This window comes from Myotis davidii, unplaced genomic scaffold (genome assembly GCF_000327345.1).
Source record: "Myotis davidii unplaced genomic scaffold, ASM32734v1 scaffold370, whole genome shotgun sequence".
Taxonomy (NCBI): domain Eukaryota; kingdom Metazoa; phylum Chordata; class Mammalia; order Chiroptera; family Vespertilionidae; genus Myotis; species Myotis davidii.
The window spans coordinates 9,606,806-9,626,204 of NW_006288615.1; the positions used below are offsets into that span (position 1 = coordinate 9,606,806).

A 19,399-nucleotide genomic window follows, 5' to 3' on the forward strand; every position below is an offset into this window, starting at 1 on the left:
ATGGCCTCCTGAATTCTTTTTAGAAAAATTTCTGTCTCCTATCTTCTGAGGCAATATCTTAAATATTTACCTTTTCAAAGAGTTCTCAATTTGCTTTCAATATAAATTATACTTACTGACACATTTTAGCCCTTCAAAAATAATAGGCTATAGTCAATGGGGAGGTTTAATTCTGATTTCTTTTTCTACTTCATGTAGAAAACGTAAATGTTTACAACAAGTGGTCATAACAAAGCAAGTACATATTATGAAGAAAACATCAGTATTTGCTAAAATCCTTGGACATGTGCCTCAATGGTTCTCTTAAAAATTCAGCTTCTAGGGCTTGCCTTCAGTCTACCAAATTGTTAGGTCTGGGAGTGATGCCTTGGAAGTTTGAGTTTTTAATAAACCCATCTACTGATATTTCTGTACACTAAAGTTGAGAACTACTGTGTTGGGACTTCAAAGGAGGTGCAGGTAGTTAGGAGGGAAGGATGTGTATTTATAGTGGCGATGCCTTCGTGTCTCCTTAAATAAGTAAGAACCTAAGCTCAAGTCTTATAATTCATCCTGCTGTTGGGGTGATGGTGGGGGCAAGAAATGCTGAGAGTTTTAGATGTTATCATAGCTCCTGAAATGTTGCTTAAGATATGAAAGAGTTAGAATGTGATTAGTTTTTAAGATGATTAATTTCTCAGTATTCTGCACTTAGTTATAAAGCTGATTGATAATAATAGTTTCATTAAATAGCAACTTTCAAGTGTAAGGCACTGTGGGGCCTATCTTACACATATTATCTCACTCAACAATTCCAGAGTTAGTGACTGTGATTCCTATGGTTGGGTAGAAATCAAGCCACAAAGTGGCTGTTCAGCAGCTAAAACCCACCTTTATATTCAACCATTTTAATACATTGTCCTATATTAGCTACAGCAACATCTCTCCTTTCCCTTCATCCAAACTATAAATGTATTACCTTTAGAGCTCACAGCTCTTTTAGGAGAGTCTTTGGGTTCTGATGATACAGAAGCCCTCAAAGTATATTTTAGGGAAAACTAATCCAGTGGAATATTTATAGATGTTTAAGTACAAAAGTTTTTGTTGTCAAATAAATGCCATTAGAAAACTGATTAAACAAAATTAAGCAAGATTCTTCCTACCAAATGCCTCCAAGCCAGTGTATACTTCATGGCTTTAAAAAATGGTTAAGGTCAGCCTTCTCTATGCACTTAAAATATCAAGCTGGATATTTATAAATATTTTCCAAAAGTTACGTGTCAGAAACACAGGTTTCAAATATGTTTGTTAAAATGACGAGTATGAAACTGTCTAAGGCAAAAAAAGAAAATTATGTGTAAGATTCTGACATCTCATTAGTAAAAGAATAGGGTTCCTTTGGCAGTTAATGAAGTCTCTCTCTCTCTCTCTTTGTTTTTTTAACTAAAAAAACCCCAAAGCTGGAAAAGTTTGAGACCCAATCAAACTAAACAGCAATATTCAAACCCCAGCAGCCAGCAGACCATGAGACAACTGTTTTTTTCATCAGGACCTAAGTTCATTAGCTTTCTTTTCAGTTTGAGAAAGCCCTGCCTTTAGTGCACAATCTTCCAGGAATCAAGTAGGTGACATTCGCATGCCTTCAAGGAATAGGCAGGTCTCTTAAAAGAGGGAAGTGGGTGAAGTCGGAAAACAGCCGGGGTGACAATTGGCAACTATGACGTAGGCGTAGTGTCTGGTCAACCTTGGAAACAGAGAGGACACGGCACACACAACCCGGGGGCTTTAGTTCTGGCAGGTTTTCTCCAGGTAAGAGTGAGGGCCCAGTGTTTCCAAGTGTTCGTATTGGTTAAGAGATTTTTTTTGGTAAAATCTTCCAATTTTTAATGTTGGCTCAACGTTTTTTAAAACACTGCATAGACCAAACAAATTACGTTTGAGGGTCATATTAGGCCTGCAGGCTCTTTCTAGTCAACCCAAGAAGAGGTGTGAGGGCTGGATTTAGCCTGGGCATTTGCATTATTTGACTTCCACACTGATTTAAAATACCTTTTTTTAATACCTTGAGACAGGGCTTCTGCTCTTTACTTCACTATAGTCCTTGTGACTCTACTTGTTTTACACTTACACGGGCCCACTTTTCTCATGTGTATTACTTGCCAGGCCTGTATAGCTACTTAATTGTGTTACTTCTGATCCAAAGGATCAAAATTTTTACTGGGATCTAGACACATACACGCACACACACACACACACACACACACACACACACGAGAAATAGAAGGATGAATTCCAACTGATGTAAAATCAATATCATATACTGAGAAATTGCTTATTTTTGACAAGGTATATAAAGTCTAAAGGGAAATTGCAACACAGTAATTAATGTCTGTATATGACTAAGCCATGATCTTCATGTTCATTTGAATTTTATTTCAGGATAATGAGAACAGTACTAAAACTTAACTCCGCAACTTCCTGCAGAACTGTATTCTCTTTCACCACACACTCGGATCGGGCCATTTTTCATGGACTCCTGTGTAAGGAATGAGTAAGAAGAACATACATTCCGTGCTAGTAACTCTGGCCAAATAAATAACACTCAAATTTGCTATCGGGTTTTTAGCCAGTGCTTCTGCCATCATTTTTCCTCCACAATTTGGTGTTCTTCAATCAATCTGGAGAAATTTTTAAGACAATAGTTGGACAGTTTAAAATTATCATCATTTTGAACCAGGTATAGCAGAGGTGACCATGCAATACATGTGCAGAAGAGGTATTTTAAAATTTTACTTTCTTCCATTGTTTTATACAGAGTGCTATAACTACAAATTTTTAAGGTCTCACGTAAAAGGAAAGCAAAAAAAAAATTATGGAAACATATTTTTTACAGCTCTGAGGAGCAGGCCATTTAGATCGTCCTTGTTATTTTAAATGCACGGGAACAAACTGAGAGGCAGGCTTATTCCGAAGCTGTGGTTGAAGTCCTAGAACAACAATGGAGCATCACAACCTTGGCCCTGTGATCTGGCGAACATGTCATCATGCCTTGCAAGCTGGGAACCCACCGTGCAACCCGTCCTGGAAAGCAGTGGACCAGCCTGCACCCGTCCCTGGGGCTTCAGAATACTATTGCAGCCCCTGCAGGGGCGCCAGCACCACCGAAGTCACACATTCCCTACAACCCCGGACAACGAGAACCTCCACTGTTGTTGGAGACAGACACAAGAACGGAGAGTGGAATTTTGCCTTCTGGGGTGTTGATCCCATTAGAATGTGTGTGTGTGTGTGTGCGCGTGCGTGTGTGATGTGTATTCAAAAATATCTATGAGAAGGGAAGCCCACGCTTTTCTGTACAGATAACATTATTTGATGTGACTTGATGTTTTCCTGCACAGAAACAAGCCACCACCCTTGGAGACTCTGCTTCCTTGTCATGTTTTGCCTGAGCATGTGCAGAGCCTTCTCCTTGCTCCAAACTGAAGAACTACCTGTATTTGTTATTAGCTGACAAGAGAGTCAAGCGCAGTTAGGTGTTGTAACTTTTCACTGTAAACACTTCAACGTCTGTGAGACTAAGTGACTTTGTTTTTGTAAAAGGCAGGAACTGGATGGGAAAAACCAAGAGTAGCCATCAATTACAGGGAGGGGGTGTGTGTGGGTCCTCAAGACTTTTCTGTTGCACCTGCTTCTTTTCTGGGTCCTACTATGCTAAGCAATATCTTAGGAAGGGATACAACCAGAAGCTTTTCAGCCTCAAGAGTGGGGTTTTTATAACTCACAACTTAGATCTCTTTTAATGTGTAAGCCATATTCTATATGCATATTAGGTATGCATCCTTCTAACTTAAGATATATTTGTGTATAGACTGTGTATAAAGCGCTTTTAAATGTTCTGTGAATAAGGTGCCTAGCTTTTGTTTCACCTGAATCTTGTGTAGAAGACAGCTATATAATTGAATTGTATCATAGACATCGTATTGCGATTGCTATTTTAAATGTAAGCAGTAAAGATTGATCTATAATGATGTATTGGGGGGGGAATATAGATATGTACATCATGGTGACATTTTGTCCTTCTAAAAGGGTATTTTATTTTTATTTATGGAGACACTATAACTACTTTCAATGTCTTTTCTTTAGCTATTTACCAGCTCGAAAACATTCTGCATTTAAAATAGAATCCGCCTCTGGGAATTCTACTTACTTTCGTTCCTGTTTGAGCCGGTTGTCTTTCCCAAAGCTGTGGGGCCTCTCGGGGGAGAAGTACATTGAAAACTCCTACTCCATCGTCCTAGGAAACATGCCCGCTTTGTTCCTATTAGTACCTTACAATCTATGGACTTTGTTACTGAAAAACATGGAGGCATATAAGGAATTTATCCATTTCTGTCTGTGGGCTGTAACCTACTTTTCCAGGTTGCACGACACAGAGGACGGTGGCTGAACTTCCAGAGGGAGTGGGGAAAACCTGCTCCATCTCTTCAGAAGACGTGTCTTTCCTAACCTCCCTCCCCTGCCTCCTTCTCTCCTTTCTTACTTCCTTGTTTCTCCCTTCCTTCTCTCCCTAAGACAGCTACCAGCAGCCACTAGTGCTAATGAGGGGGTCACAGCAGGGTTACCAGTGCCCCCCTTCTGTGAACATCAGCGCTGAGTGGCCCTGGAGGAAGAGATGGGTGAGTTAGGCTGCTGCACCACGAGCCTGCTGCTTTGAGCTTTTATCCTCAGCTACCCAACACATGGCTAACGTTTTCATATGCCTTTTCATGTAACCGGCACCTCTCATTGCATTGTAACTTGACAAGCTACAATTCCTGTGTTTTATTCTGCTGTAATTCTCTTTCATATATATGACTGTTAAATAAATCGTACTTGAGGGAATATATTGTGAAACATTTGGTGTCTTCTGTAATGCAATTTGATGGGGCACTGAAAAGTTGGAGAAATCTGGAAACACCAGAAGTGCACCAACTTAAACATGGATTTGAGTCCTGTCCAAAAGTGACTTTTGCTCTATTAAAGAATCGTTCACTCAACAGTCATTATTGCACCTGTTATTTGCAAGCTCCTGGCCAGGTGCATGGTGCACATAGGAATCTGGAAACCTAAATCTTTCCTCTAGAGCAGCGGTTCTCAACCTGTGGGTCGCGACCCCTTTTCACGGGAGTCGCCTAAGACCATCGGAAAGCACATATATAATTACATATTGTTTTTGTGATTAATCACTATGCTTTAATTATGTTCAATTTGTAACAATGAAGAACTGTATTAAAGGGTCGCGGCATTAGGAAGGTTGAGAACCACTGCTCTAGAGATTTCATACCCACAGAGGGCATGATCTGTACATCCAATAATTAACACGCCACATATAGAAGTGCCGATAGCTGCACCTCCTGATGATAAGGAGGTAAAAATTGCTTCCATCATCAGGGCTCCCAAGAATGCCGCTGAGAATCGGTGGCACACACAGTGACACTCCAGTAATAACGAATAACAAAGGCCCATGCTCATTGCTTATTTCCTGGGCACAGCCTCCATAGACGCTTAACAAACATCTCTAATCCGCAATATTAATAATGAACAGTAATAATGAACAACAAAGGCCCATGTTCATTGCTTATTTCCTGGGTACAGCCTCTATAGACGCTTAACAAACATCTCTAATCCGCAATAATCCAGCAGAGTGGGCATCGGCGTGAGTCAGGAAACCAGTCTCAGAGGAAGAGCCTTCAGGAGGCCGTGCAGGCCTCAGGTGGAGGAGGCCACGCTGGGCTCGGCTCCCAGTGAAGGGCAGTGTGCGTGAGGTGACACCGGAGAAGAACACAGAAGCAGAGAGTTTCAAGTCCAGGCGAAGACCTCGAGACTTTCCATGAAGCGAAGTAAGAGCCATTGGCACCATGATGTCCCCGCTCCGCTGCGTCCCCAAGGTGCGAAAGCATTCGCATGAAAATGTCAAAATGCATCTTGTCACCAGATACGGGACACTTCACTGAAATTTTACTTCAAATGTCATTCCATGATACATTTCCCCCTACTCTCAGGAAGCTTTCAAAGGCCTTACTTTAATTTAGAAATACATTTTAGACATAAAACACCTATGTCCTTTGGAAGCTACGTTAAACCTTCTGTCCTCCGTCTAATTGCTTCTCTAAACATTGCAATGCTTAGTACCATTTAGTGCAAGCCTTAAACAATAAAGACTATATATATTTTAGTCAGAAAGCAAACTTCTAACAATGTCCCACATTACCTACATGTCATTTCTTTGGAGGGAATTCTAAATATTTAAAATACAAATCCTATACATGGAACAGCATGTATATTCACATATTTACTTGGGGCTATTTATCCTTTAGTAACATTAATAAATTTCTAGGTCCTTTTCTGAATACTTGTGATGGTTGGAGGGTTTCCTTTGCATCTCAAGCTGATACACTTCTATCTCTTATCATTAAAGATTATAATTATTTAGTGTTTATTATAGTTTATTATAGTCTCACTACTGCATTACATTATTTTCTTATTTAAAAATATATTTTTATTTTTTCAGAAAAGAAGAGAGAGATAGAAACATCAATAATGAGAAAGAATCACCGGTTGGCTGTCTCCTGCATGCCCCCTACTGGGGATTGAACCCTCAACCTGAGCATGTGCCCTGACCGGGAATTGAACCATGACCTCCTGGTTCATAGATCAACGCTCAACCACTAAGCAACACTGGCCAGGTTGCATTACACTATTTTCTGACATTCTCTCTTTTACACCCTGTAACTACTCTTTGAGGAATTGTTATCCCCATCTATGGAGGAGGAACTGTGACCAAAAACAAACGATAATCTATGTAAGATCATGCAGCTAGTAAGTGGAAGAACTGAATTTGGGGTCTGAAGGAGTGTGACTCCCCAAACTATTAGGTAGACTGCCTCTGGCCATGGTGGGAAGATCTGCAAGATCTTCTCCACCCATCATTTCCATTACTTCTCATTCTGCCCTTTATTCCATTCTACCCTTTATTCCATATCCAGGCACGTGTCCCTAAACACTACCCCTCTGATAGGGCAGAATTTCCAGTGACCAATAGCAAAGGCAGGTGTACTCTGGTGACCAATTACATCACGTCTTACAGCAGATGTCTGTGGATGGAGGAATTATTTCCCATGCTTAATATGTGACCTTAAATTTTTGCTTTTCGAATAATCACTGGTGTAAGTCTAGACTTTGCTACTTAAAGTGTGGTTCCCATCTGGGAACTTATAAAGGAAGAATTTCAAGCCCATCTGGACCTACTAAGCTGTATTTGGCATTTTAAGAAGATAACTTGGATATTTCTATGCACATCATTTCTAGGGAATAATTAAATATGGAGTTAATTCTAAACCCCAGCTATGCATTTAAACATGAGGTCCCCCCCGCCCCACACACACACACTAAATAAGAGGCTTTTGTGCTCTGAAAACTGTACTACTCTCTGAAAACTAAAGCAAACCAAATCCCAAGAGATTGCGGAACTGGATGTAGTCTGCAATTTCTTCAATTGTTGTGAACCTTACTTTGAAATAGTATTTGAGTCAACTTAAAGTTAAATCACATTATTTCTATAAACATTATCGACCAACTTCTTCTTTCTATTCAAAGAACATTTCATTGTTTGGGTCTTTACCATCTCACTTGTCTTCATTATTTGGCTTCTCTGCTTCCAGCTCCCTTCACTTTTTCTTTTCTGCACACTGTTATTAAATGTCCTTAATTCCTTCTTTGGACCTATTGTGCTTCTCAGAAACAGTTTCTCCTTGTCTCCACCAGAGGGCAGCAAACTTTTCCCGTAAAGGACCAGAGTAAATACTTTAGACTTTGCAAGCTACTTTCCATCACAGCGTCCCCACTCCTCCTGCTCTTTCTTTCTTTCTTTCTTTCTTTCTTTCTTTCTTTCTTTCTTTCTTTCTTTCTTTCTTTCTTTCTTTCTTTCTTTCTTTCTTTCTTTCTTTCTTTCTTTCTTTCTTTCTTTCTTTCTTTCTTTCTTTCTTTCTTTCTTTCTTTCTTTCTTTCTTTCTTTCTTTCTTTCTTTCTTTCTTTCTTTCTTTCTTCTTTCTTTTTCTCCTTCTCTTCCTCCTCCTCCTTCCTCACTTTTTTCTTCTTCCTCCTCCTCTTCCTTTTCTTCTTTAACAATCCTTTAAAGATGTAAAAGCCACTCTTAGCTGAGGGTAATGCGGTTGCACACATACACAGACCACGTGGCAGATTGGGCCCAGGCCACCCACAGGACCCGGAGGCAGTAGCTCCAGTACACGTGCCATCCATTCACTGCACACATAGCGGTTTGGGGTGCTGGCTACAACACTGGTTCTCAACCTTCAGCATGCATCAGCCCCCCTACCCTGAGAGTCTCATTGAGTCTGTCTGGGGTAGGGCCTGAGGTGATGCAAACCACTGGCCTGCAGGTAAACCTTAACTCCTAAGTTTAGTGTTCAAAGCCCTTCACAGTCGAACCCAGCCGATGTTGTTAGCCACAGCTTCGCTGCACCGTTCACTGTTCCTGGACCTCCTCCCTGCCTCTGCACTGAGTGGATCTTGCTGCTCTCTTTGCCTTCTTTACCTGTCTCTGTTCCCCTTCCTCCAAGGGGCTGAGCATATGCCAGCTCTCCCAGAAAGCCTCATCATTCTCTTCCGAACTTTCAGACCCTCTCCTCTGGGTGAACAGAGATCTCTATCCCTCTGTGCTGGGAAATTGTAGCTCTCCATGTCATATGCTTGCTGCCAGACTTTAATTTAAAGAAATATCCTTACACATAGTAGGTGCTCAGTAAATATTTGTTGAATAAATGAATATGAATAAATGAAGGAAGGAAGAGAGAAAATGTTTATTCTTGTTTGTCCTAAGTGTTTGATATACGATTGAGTTAATCCCTTTTAGATAACATCCCTGGTAAGTCAAAATGAGACTCACTTTCAAGCACTCTAGATGCACGCAATCTCAAAAGGCCATTTGTGTTTTTTCTCAGAGCAGGCAAATGGGGAGTGCATTAATTCTTAATTAATTCTTAATAGCACACTAAAAGCAAACCTGAATTATACAAGAGAAACATTCAGATCTCCCCCTGTGTCTCTTGTCTACCCTGGAGGAGATGGGTCTGCAGATGCAGTGATATATTAATTGCAGCTAATCTTACCAACTTTGCTAAGGAAAAAAACCCACATGTGTAGGTGATTTCCTAGAATGGGAACCATACAAGCAAGAATGAACTCCATCATGTATGGCTTTGGTGTTTGGTGGCTGTGACCTTAACATTTTCTCATCTCTCACTGTGAAGACTTTGATAGAATGGAAAAATGGTAATGAAGATTATTTAAAGGATCTAGACCAGCAGTTCTCAACCTGTGGGTCGCGACCCCTTTGGCGATCAAATGACCCTTTCACAGGGGTCGCCCAAGACCATCCTGCATATCAGATATTTACATGACGATTCATAACAGTAGCAACATTACAGTTATGAAGTAGCAACGAAAATAATTTTATGGTTGGGCCACCACATGAGGAACTGTATTTAAAGGGCCAGAGGGGTGAGAACCATTGATCTAGACCAGTGATGGCGAACCTATGACACGCGTGTCAGAGGTGACACGTGAACTCATTTTTTTGGTTGATTTTTCTTTGTTAAATGGCATTTAAATATATAAAATAAATACCAAAAATAGACATCTTTGTTTTACTGTGGTTGCAAATATCAAAAAATTTCTATATGTGACACGGCACCAGAGTTAAGTTAGGGTTTTTCAAAATGCTGACACGCCGAGCTCAAAAGGTTCGCCATCACTGGTCTAGACGGTACCTGACACATTGTTGGTTCTCAATTAACATAAACTAAAATTATTATTTTGTATTTATCCAGATGCTATTATTTCTTGTTGAATTTTTGTGGAACACCTAAGGCAAGAAATACATATCTCATCCAAGGATCGAGTTTGGCGCTCATCCAATTTTAGCCTTTGTTCCATATGGTCCCTGTGATCTTAGGCCGCTATGCAGTGGAGATAGTAAGAGTGCCTATTTTATAGGATTGTGGAATGATTAAGTGAAAAGGCTCGTGTGAGGTGCTGAGGCTATTTTCTGACACATAAGAAAAAGCTGAAATGGCACAAGCTATAAAAATAAGAATCTTCATCCTCTTCCTTTAAAATCAATCCAGCTCATCATTTCAGGACCGTAGCATGGCCTTAGCTTCAGTAGCAATATCCTGAAGGCCCCCATGATGGGGAGGCTGTTCCATGTGAAGAGAAGGCCAGCCATTCTATAGCAAAGATCATAATGTCATTGCTTTCAGCGTTTATGTCCTTGCTCGAGGAGTGGAAAGGCCAAGTTACACATATAGATACAGGGAGATCGAGACATGCACTGATGTATGTGTATCTATACAGATGGCTCAAGACCGACGCATATTGATATCCATGTTAATATATGTCATGTCGACACTGGATTGTAGGGGACAATTTTCATGGAAATATTAAAGAGAAAGGTGTCAGCATAAAAATAAAATAGACTTTAGACTTCCCAGAAGGCTTTGTTAATTAAAACACGTTAGTAGACATGCAAGTACCCCGTGAAGCAACAATAGTAGGTTCTCAAAAAAAATAAAAAGCTACAGGCACATGCCCCAGCAAACTCCGCCCGTTTCACAGAATCTTCAATAGCAAGATAAAAAAGGTTTTCTTTGAAGAAAATGAAAACAACAAGAGGAGAGGATCCTTCATAATGTGGAAACTGCCCTTGTGAGAAGAACAGACTCATCCACTACCTGTGGTAAGTCCAATGCCATCTAGAAGCCAAGTGGCTCAACATTGAAACCATAATTTCTAAACCCACCAGAGAAAAAATGGGCTGCTGGACATAGCCATGGTGCAGAAGACACATTCTGACGGGGATGACTTGGCAGGGTGGGCGGGGACTTACTAGGAGCAAGTTGTGTGGCCGGGACAGGGAGGAGCAGGAGCTGGCCTGGCCTCTGGGGGTGGGGGGGGCTTTCCTCGGGCTGGCTGCCTTTCTCTTCCCACCTCGCCCTGTGCCACAGCTCGTCATCTCTTTGTGGGGCGTCCTCACATTATTCCCTTTGTCTAGTTTATTCTGGGCATCTGCCTCCATTCTCACCTAGCTTTCCTTAATAGAAGGTAATTTGGATGTGCTAGCTTAGGGAAGTATTTAGTTTTAATTCTTTGTGCTTAATTAAATAGCAAATGAGTTAAATTTATTCTCTCTCTTTAAAGAAGTTTTCTTTTTTATTTCAGCATCAGTACATTGATGTATATATATGCACACATTTGTATATATCTATATATTTTCTATACATATGTAGATATACATGTATGCACATATATATTCCATACACACACATATATATTTCTCAATCTGAAAAATAGTTCAACTCCACATTACACAATGAAAGAAAAATTAATAAAGTTACTATATTAATAGAAAAGACATACATTTATTTGTGATTTAAATATAAATGTATTAATTTTGGCAATTATATTTTCCCACCAAGTTGCATTAACTTATTTTATATCATTACAGCGCTTTTTATAGTTTAGAATGACAATGTCTAATTTTTAATGTTATTCTGCCCCTACTATAAAGTTATTTTTTAAATTTTATTTAGACAGCAACCAGTTCCACTGAACTACTTCCTATGACAATTTCTTTTACTGGCGGTGCAGATATGTAGCTTAAGCTTGGTATCACGGAGAAGCGCAGGACTGCGTAGTGTAATTCCCATTTTAGTCATCACTGACTTTATGTCAAGCTTGCATTTTTAGCATACTGGGTGTTTTCAAAAGCAAATAAAGACCCAAATGATGTTTAAAACGCTTGACAAGTATAACAAGTAAACACTTCAAAATGGGAATCTATGTCTTATTAGGGCAAAAGAAGAACGACGAAAGCAACATCTGGGAATACAATTAGGGAAACACACGCACATAATTCATGCTGCAGGGGCGATGTAATGGGAAACCTGCCTTGCCTTGACAAATGCGAGTCTCTTTTATAAAATGAAGAAGAGAGGATGAACTCCTGCCATTATTAAAGAGATGTTGAACCAGCCATCTTCAAGCTATTAGGCTTTCTTTTAAGTTCTTACTGTTTTCTTGCTTTGGTTTATAGAAACCTTTGCTACTGCAGGGAAAGAAAGTTTTCCTCCACTCTCCGAGGGTTCCTGGCTGGGTCTGAAAATTAAACTGACAAAGACAGATTAATAGGGGGGAAAGCATACACATTTATTTAATAAAAGTTTACATGGCATGGGAGGCTTCAAAAGAAAATGAAGGTCAGAAGCGATCATTAGACTGGAGTATTTTTATGCTAGGAATGATAAAAAAAAAATGGCTGAGATAGTTTAGTAGCTGAGCATCGACCTGTGAACCAGGAGGTCATGGTTCAATTCCTGGTCAGGGCACATGCCTGGGTTGTGGGCTTGATCCCCATTAGGGAACATGGATGTTCCTATCTCTCTCTCGCCCCCTTCCTGTCTCTGAAATCAGTTTTAAGAAAACAACTTGAAAAAGATAAAGAATGGACAGCGTGGCGCAACATGCTGGCTTAAGGCGCACCAGGTCAGCACGTCACCTGGGGGCCTTAACAAGGCCTGTTGTCTCAGATTCCTCTCCGAATCTCCTTGTCTCTCTCATGAGGGCTTTACGGCCTGTTTCAGGGGGAAAGCAGGGGAGGTCAGCGTGACCTTCCTCCTCCTACCATTTCCTCAAATTCCTCCCGTGTAAAACACTCAGTGTGCCAACGTGCCATCTTTGGAAGTAGTATGTCTTGATCCCTGGCACCGCTTTTAAGAAAAATGGTGTTTTGAAATTCCAATGAAAATCATTCCTCAGTTAGCCTGAGAAGAGCAGCAGTTAGAACATTCTCTTTGGTTCCTTGTTAAGTAGCATATTGTTTTTGTAATGCCATCATCCGTAAAGTGTATTCCACTATTATGTTTTTAGGTCTGGGGTAATTATGCTTGCTTGTATTATTTTCAAGTCTTTAGCAATACAAAGTCTGAGTGAACATGACCATCTTTCAAATACAGGGGCCAGGGAGCCATGGAGAAGGGGAAAGAAAAAATAGCAATTACAAAATTATTTTCATTTTATAATTTTTTTAGATATTAAGAAAGTAAAACTACTTAAAAAGATTGATGCCTTGTTCTTTAAGTAAGGATTGTACTTCAGTTGGCATAAACTTAGCAATTTTATTTTGTGCAATATCAAAGGTTATTTTTTTTGAAGTATAGATTTAAACATAGTAACTTTTTTTTAATCCTCACTTGAGGCTATTTTTAGAGGGAGTTAGAGAGACACATCAATTGGTTGCCTCCTGCACATGCCCAGACCAGGGCCGTGGATCAAGCCTGCAACCCAGGTAAGTGCTCTTGACTGGGAATCCAGTCCCTTCAATGTGCAGGCCTGTGCTCTATCCACTGAACCACACCAGCCAGAGGCTATAGAAACTATTTTTAAAGGAGCCAAATACTTTAAAAAGAATTTCAGTTTGCTTCTTTTATTGGTAATAGGTCATTTAATTTGAAGTTCATGTCAAAAAATTAAAGTAGAACTCCGGTCCTTCTTCCCACTTCAGCCTTATTTTAGCAAAATAACTCCTTATGCCTTATTTCTGAAACAGAACGTTTAGTTTCAGGTCAATATGTAAGATACTATAAGAAAACATAAAAGCCTATGGTTCCTAGGGAGGGTGGTTTTTTGCATCCTAAAAACTCTCACAACTTCTCCAACAGATCATAAGCTACAGAAAGGGCTTGCTAAATTATTGGTCCATGTAGCGCCACTAATGCTCCGTGGACTCTAGTTTTCTGATCTATAAAGTAAGTCCTTCCTGTCAGACATATTTATTGTAATTATTAAAGGCTTGGATTCCAAAATTAGAAAAATAAAAATTAATTAGCAAAATGTACCCAAATTCAAGATCTTCCTTTTAGCCATATAGAAAAATAAATCCAAAATGAGGAACTTAGCAAAGAGTGTAGACTGAGTGAATGATTAAAAATATATACAAAGTAAAGGAACAATTTCTAAAAAAATGTCAATATTTATGTATAAAATATCTACAGTGCTTCAGAAAGCGATCCCAGAGAGAAAAAATAACACTTCAGATGGAGTTGGAGGTGGTGTTTGTTTTGTGTTGGTGCTTTTCCAAGCTCAAGTTGCAGTGCAGTGCTGACAAGCCAGCTTCTGGTTGTTGTCAACCCATTTTGCACCTGGAGGAGAAAAAGAAAATAACTTAGTATCCAGAGCCCAGTGGGAATGTTCCAGAGAGTGTCACGTCATGTCACGTAAACCTCGGTGAAGGGGAAAATCTGGTGTGTGGCACTTCATAACAACAAAGCGAGTGTGCTAGGACCCAGTACACTATCCAATTAGTGACGGGTGGGAGGACATTTTTGCTGGAAGGACTTTTCAATCTTTAAAAAACAAACAAAAACTGATCACTTTCAAAGATCATTTTCTAAAGAGAAGCTTTAAAAGACAGAGAATATACCTGGTTACAGTGCTATTGTTACTACATGCACACATACATACGTGTGTGTATTTCTAACTCAGATAATTGTGTTCTGTTGGCTGTCATACAAGCACACAACATACCCCCTTTCTCTTCACATCCCACCTTCCCTTACTACTGCAGTTTTCTGTCTATTCCCATCTTTTCTTTTCTCCTTTGCTTCTTGCCTGCCATTCCTGCAAGAGAATCAGAGGAGAGAAACAGACCTTAAAGTTTAAAGGAGCCTCACGTGTTATCTGGTGAAACTCTACCCCATATTTTTCTCTACATTTTACTGATCAGAAAACTGAGTCCCAGAGTGATGAAAGGGCTTGCCCAATGTCACACAACTATAAAACAGGAGATGCCACCCTCTGCCGTATCACCTTGTTTCATTTTCTTCCAGGAACATTTCACTATTTGAAATCATCTCTTTTATTTATTAGTTTATGTATACACTAGAGGCCCGGTGCACAAAAATTTGTGCACTGGGCGGGGGAAGCGGGGGAGTCCCTCAGCCTGGCCTGTGCCCTCTCGCAGTCTGGGACCCCTCGGGAGATAACGCCCTGCTGGCTTAGGCCTGCTCCCCGTGGCAGAGGGCAGGCCCAATCCCTAGGTGCAGCCCCTGGTCCGGCTCAGAGCAGGGCCGATTGGGGAGTTGGGGCGCCGCCCCCTGTCACGAACAGAGCAGGGCGGATAGGGAGGTTGTGGCCCCGCCCCCTGTCACACACAGAGCAGCAGGGCGATCAGGGGGTTTGGGCACTGCCTCCTGTCACGCTGATCCCGGTGCCGGGAGGCCTCTCGGCTCAGCTGATCCCAGTGCTGGGAGGCATATTACCCTTTTACTATATAAGATAGAGGCCTGGTGCATGGGTGGGGCTGGCTGGTTTGCCCTGAAGGGTGTCCTGGATCAGGGTGGAGGTCCCCACTGGGGTGCCTGGCCAGTCTGGGTGAGGGGCTGAGGACTGTTTTCAGGCTGGCAGGTGACTGAAGCTCATAACTGCTCCTTTTTTTCTTTTTCTTTATTCTGGGCCAGCTTTAGCTCTGGCTCCAGCTCTGAGGCCTCTGCTGCTGAAAGCAGGTATCTGGTTTGTTTGGGTTCTATAATCGAAACAATGTATAACTCCAGCTCTGAGATCCCGGCTCACTGAAAGCAGGTTTCTGGGGTTTTGTTTGTCGTCTATATTTGTTACAATGTTTCAAACTGCAGGCTCAGAGGCCGGCAAGGCAGGTGGGGAACGTTGGAGTCCTCTGTCACTGAAGCAAGCAAACCTCATGTTAGTTTCAAGCTGCCTGGCTGCCGGCCGCCATCTTGGCTGGCAGTTAATTTGCATATCTCCCTGATTAGCCAATGGGAAGGGTAGCGGGTGTACACTAATTACCATGTTTCTCTTTTATTAGATAGGATTGACAGTCTTCAAACACTAGTAATACATCCATGGATTTAAGGGCCTTAACTGTGTTGTTCATACCTGAATCCTCGCCACTGAAGCAACGTCCAGCATGCCTTAGGGTTTCATGCATATTTATTGAAGAATGAGCTATAATAGTGGTCTTTTGTTTCTAAAGTAGACTTTTAAAAACTGTACCAAATTATGCCATGAAAAAAATAGTATAGACTAATTAAGGATATCTGAATTGTTCTATCCAGCTTCAGGTCTATCATAAATATTACCAAAGTGTACGCATTTTAAGGAGCAAAAATATCTAGTGAGCCCTAGTCAGTTTGGCTAAGTAGATAGAGCGTCGGCCCACAGACTGAAGGGTCCCAGGTTCGATTCTAGTCAAGGGCATGTACCTTGGTTGCAGGTTTTCCGGCCCTGGTTGGGGTGTGTGCAGGCAGCAGCCAACCAATGTGTCTCTCTCACATCGATATTTCTCTCTGTCTCTCCCTCTCCCTTCTACTCTCTCTCAAAATTAATGGAAAAAATATCCTCTGGTGAGGATTAACCAAAAAAAAATGTCTAGTTAGAATTAATGTTTTTAACTCCTTGAGATGTCTAAATAGCCTGTGCTTCCTTTAGATGCCCCAGGGAAAAGTCCCTAAATCTGTTCACCTGGAAAGTAGATGACTGCTGACTGCTCAACTGATAACCAGGGTCACTTTAGACCTTCCCAAGGGACCTTAATTTAATTGGAAGGTGGCAAGGAACCTGGTTAAAAATATTGACTTTCTCCAACTCCTTTGCATCAAGGGGTGGTCTTGTGACACAGCTCTGGTAAATGAGACATTAGTATGGGTTCAGGGAAGCCCTTGCTTCTCTGCTCTGCATCCTTTCCCTTTCTCTTCCCACTAGTCTTTTTGCTTGGAACAGACCAGAAGCCCGGAGCAGCAGCTCTCTTGAAACCATAAAATAATAAGTTTCAGAAGGTTAAGAAAAATGAAAAGTATCTGGATGCCCATTATCATCTTGAGGCATAATTTCAGTCTTGGACATTTTCTTGCATGACCTAAACAAACCTCTATGCCATTATTTGCTGGGTTCTCTATTTGTTGCTGCTAAATGCTTGCTCTGGATAATAATGAAAAATCATTTGCTGAGCATACTCTAATATTCTGTCACTGTTAGGATTTTTACATGCTAGTGTAGTATACTCTGGGGTTCATTGTGCTCATTCCCTCACATTTGCCTGATTGTTACTGAAGTCAAAGAAAAGGGGAAGATTGTGTCACATTTGTAGAATGAAAAACAAACATGAAGATGAATCCAATACCATTGTAATATCCTTTCTCCAGTTCCTTCATCAAGTTTCCAGAATTGAGTTCTCTCCTTCACCTACTTTTCTCTCTAATCCACCATCATGTACATCTTCACTCTATAGACCACGTCTCCGCTATCTGCATAAGCGAAGTATGAAACGCAATGAGGACAGTGGCTGCACCTACGTCTGTCCACAGAATGAAGGCGCCCCATAATATAACTGTAAAGGGAAGCACAATAGTCGAGTGGTAGCCTCTTTACAAAACGCAATCAGACACTTGTGCACTCGTGTCGATTATTCTATTTAATTTGAAGAGCAATGCCCAGGGAAAAGTAGAAACACCTCCCCTCCCCGCCTTTCTGGGTGAATTATATGGGATATTTGCAAATATCCCATAAGGATGTTCACACCTTAAGTACTTACAATGTCATTTAAAACCACAAGGCCAGCCATCATTTTCTGAAATGCTTCTTCTGATATTTAGTCTTCAGGATATTATAGTGTTATGAAATACAGTGATTTACTTCCTTTAACAGAGTTCACATTTCAGCAACATAAAAATGTTTAATAATTAATATGCCTGTTGGAGCTTTGAAGACTGGTTTGTAAAAGCAAGGAACTTAGAAAAGTAAAGATATTTCTTCCTCCATCCTCCTTCTGCAGAAAAAGCAAGTGTTCAAAATTATATGTAAGCCTGAACATTTCCAAGTAGCAAGGTACGCTTTTTCTATTCAGTTTGCATTCGCACTGCTAGTAATTGCTGCCTATTGTTATTATTAGAGTGAGTCTATCTATCCTAACTTTACACTGCTTTTAGATGTGGGCGAAGAAATAGAATTTTTAAATTAATGCAATATTGTGGTTTATTTGTAAATTCATAAATTCATATTATAATTAAATGAACTCTGAAATACTTACACTTAAGTTATTTGCCACGACAATACCCCAAACCAGGGTTTTCAAAATTTCATTCAATTATATATCACTTTTATGATTTTTAATATTTTTAAATGTTTTTCCTTAAATTGATTTAAAATATACTCACATTTTAAGCTTGTCTCATCCTAAGCAACAATAGCTATAAAATTATAAATTTGGGGTTGCTGATTATGTATCTTTTGTAACATATATTATAATAGTATTTATAAAAATAAAGATATTTTGTCCCTGACCAACCTAAAATAATCTGTTTCCATATGTAGAAAATATTGGCATAATTGAATAAAAAAATGGATGGTGAAGCCCTGGCTGGCGTGCTCAGTGGTTAGTGTCAGCCTGCATCTTGGGTTTGATTCTTCATCAAGGGCACGTAGGTGGCTTGTAGGTTCAATCTTCGGCCCTGGTTGGGTACAGGAGGCATTGATGTGTCTCTCTCCCATCATCACATTGATGTTTCTCTCTTCCCTCTCCTTTCCCCCCCTCTTCCATTCTCTCTAAAAATCAATGGAAGAAATATCCTTGGATGAGGATTAACAACAACAACAATAAGGATGGTGAAAACCTTTTTGAGAAAATAAAGTAGTGTGAGAAGTTTGATTTTATAAAGACGCATACCCTGGACAACTCTGGGAGGAAAAGAGGGTCACCAAATTATTTTCTAATAGAAAGACTCTAGCCTAGAATCCTACTCTGCTCAGCCACACTCTATGCTTCAGTTTCTCGGGTTTCGGGGCTAAAAAAAAAAATCTGAACTTATCCACCAGACATAAGCTTTCTTAGATTCAGTTTACGCAATGGAATAGGATCCAAAAGCTGGTGGCCAAGATGATGAGAAAGGTTTGGGAGGAACTGGTGATGTTTAATCACAGAGATGAGATCCCTTAGGAGATGAGAATCAGAGTGTTCTTCAGTATCTAAATGGCTGTGATATAGAAAAGGAGGTAAAGTGTGGGAGAAAGAGACAGTTTGACACAGAGAAGGAAAATTAGAGCCCTTTGGCTTGTTTGGGGTTCAGCTGGAGTTATTCAAGAACAAGTGAGAAGCCTGGCCAGCACGGCTCAGTGATTGAACACCGACCTGTGAGCCAGGAGGTCATGGTAGATTCCTGGTCAGGGCACATGCCCGGGTTCCAGGCTCTATCCCCAGTGTGGGACACACAGGAGGTAGCTGATCAATAATTCTCATCATTGATGTTTCTATCTCTCTCTCCTTCTCCCTTCCTCTCTGAAATCAATAATATAT

The 19,399-nt window shown here is 40.5% G+C and overlaps 1 protein-coding gene across 3 annotated transcripts in view; it reads left to right on the plus strand.

Moving 5' to 3' along the window:
* PDE1A (phosphodiesterase 1A) overlaps positions 1 to 4,862 on the plus strand; it is a 251,635-nt gene extending 246,773 nt beyond the window's left edge. For all 3 annotated transcript variants that reach the window (XM_006760549.2, XM_006760550.2, XM_006760551.2), the window contains one exon: positions 2,419 to 4,862. The gene's annotated coding sequence lies outside the window, so the exon portion shown is untranslated. The remainder of the gene's footprint in view (positions 1 to 2,418) is intronic.
* Positions 4,863 to 19,399: the final 14,537 nt, after the last annotated feature.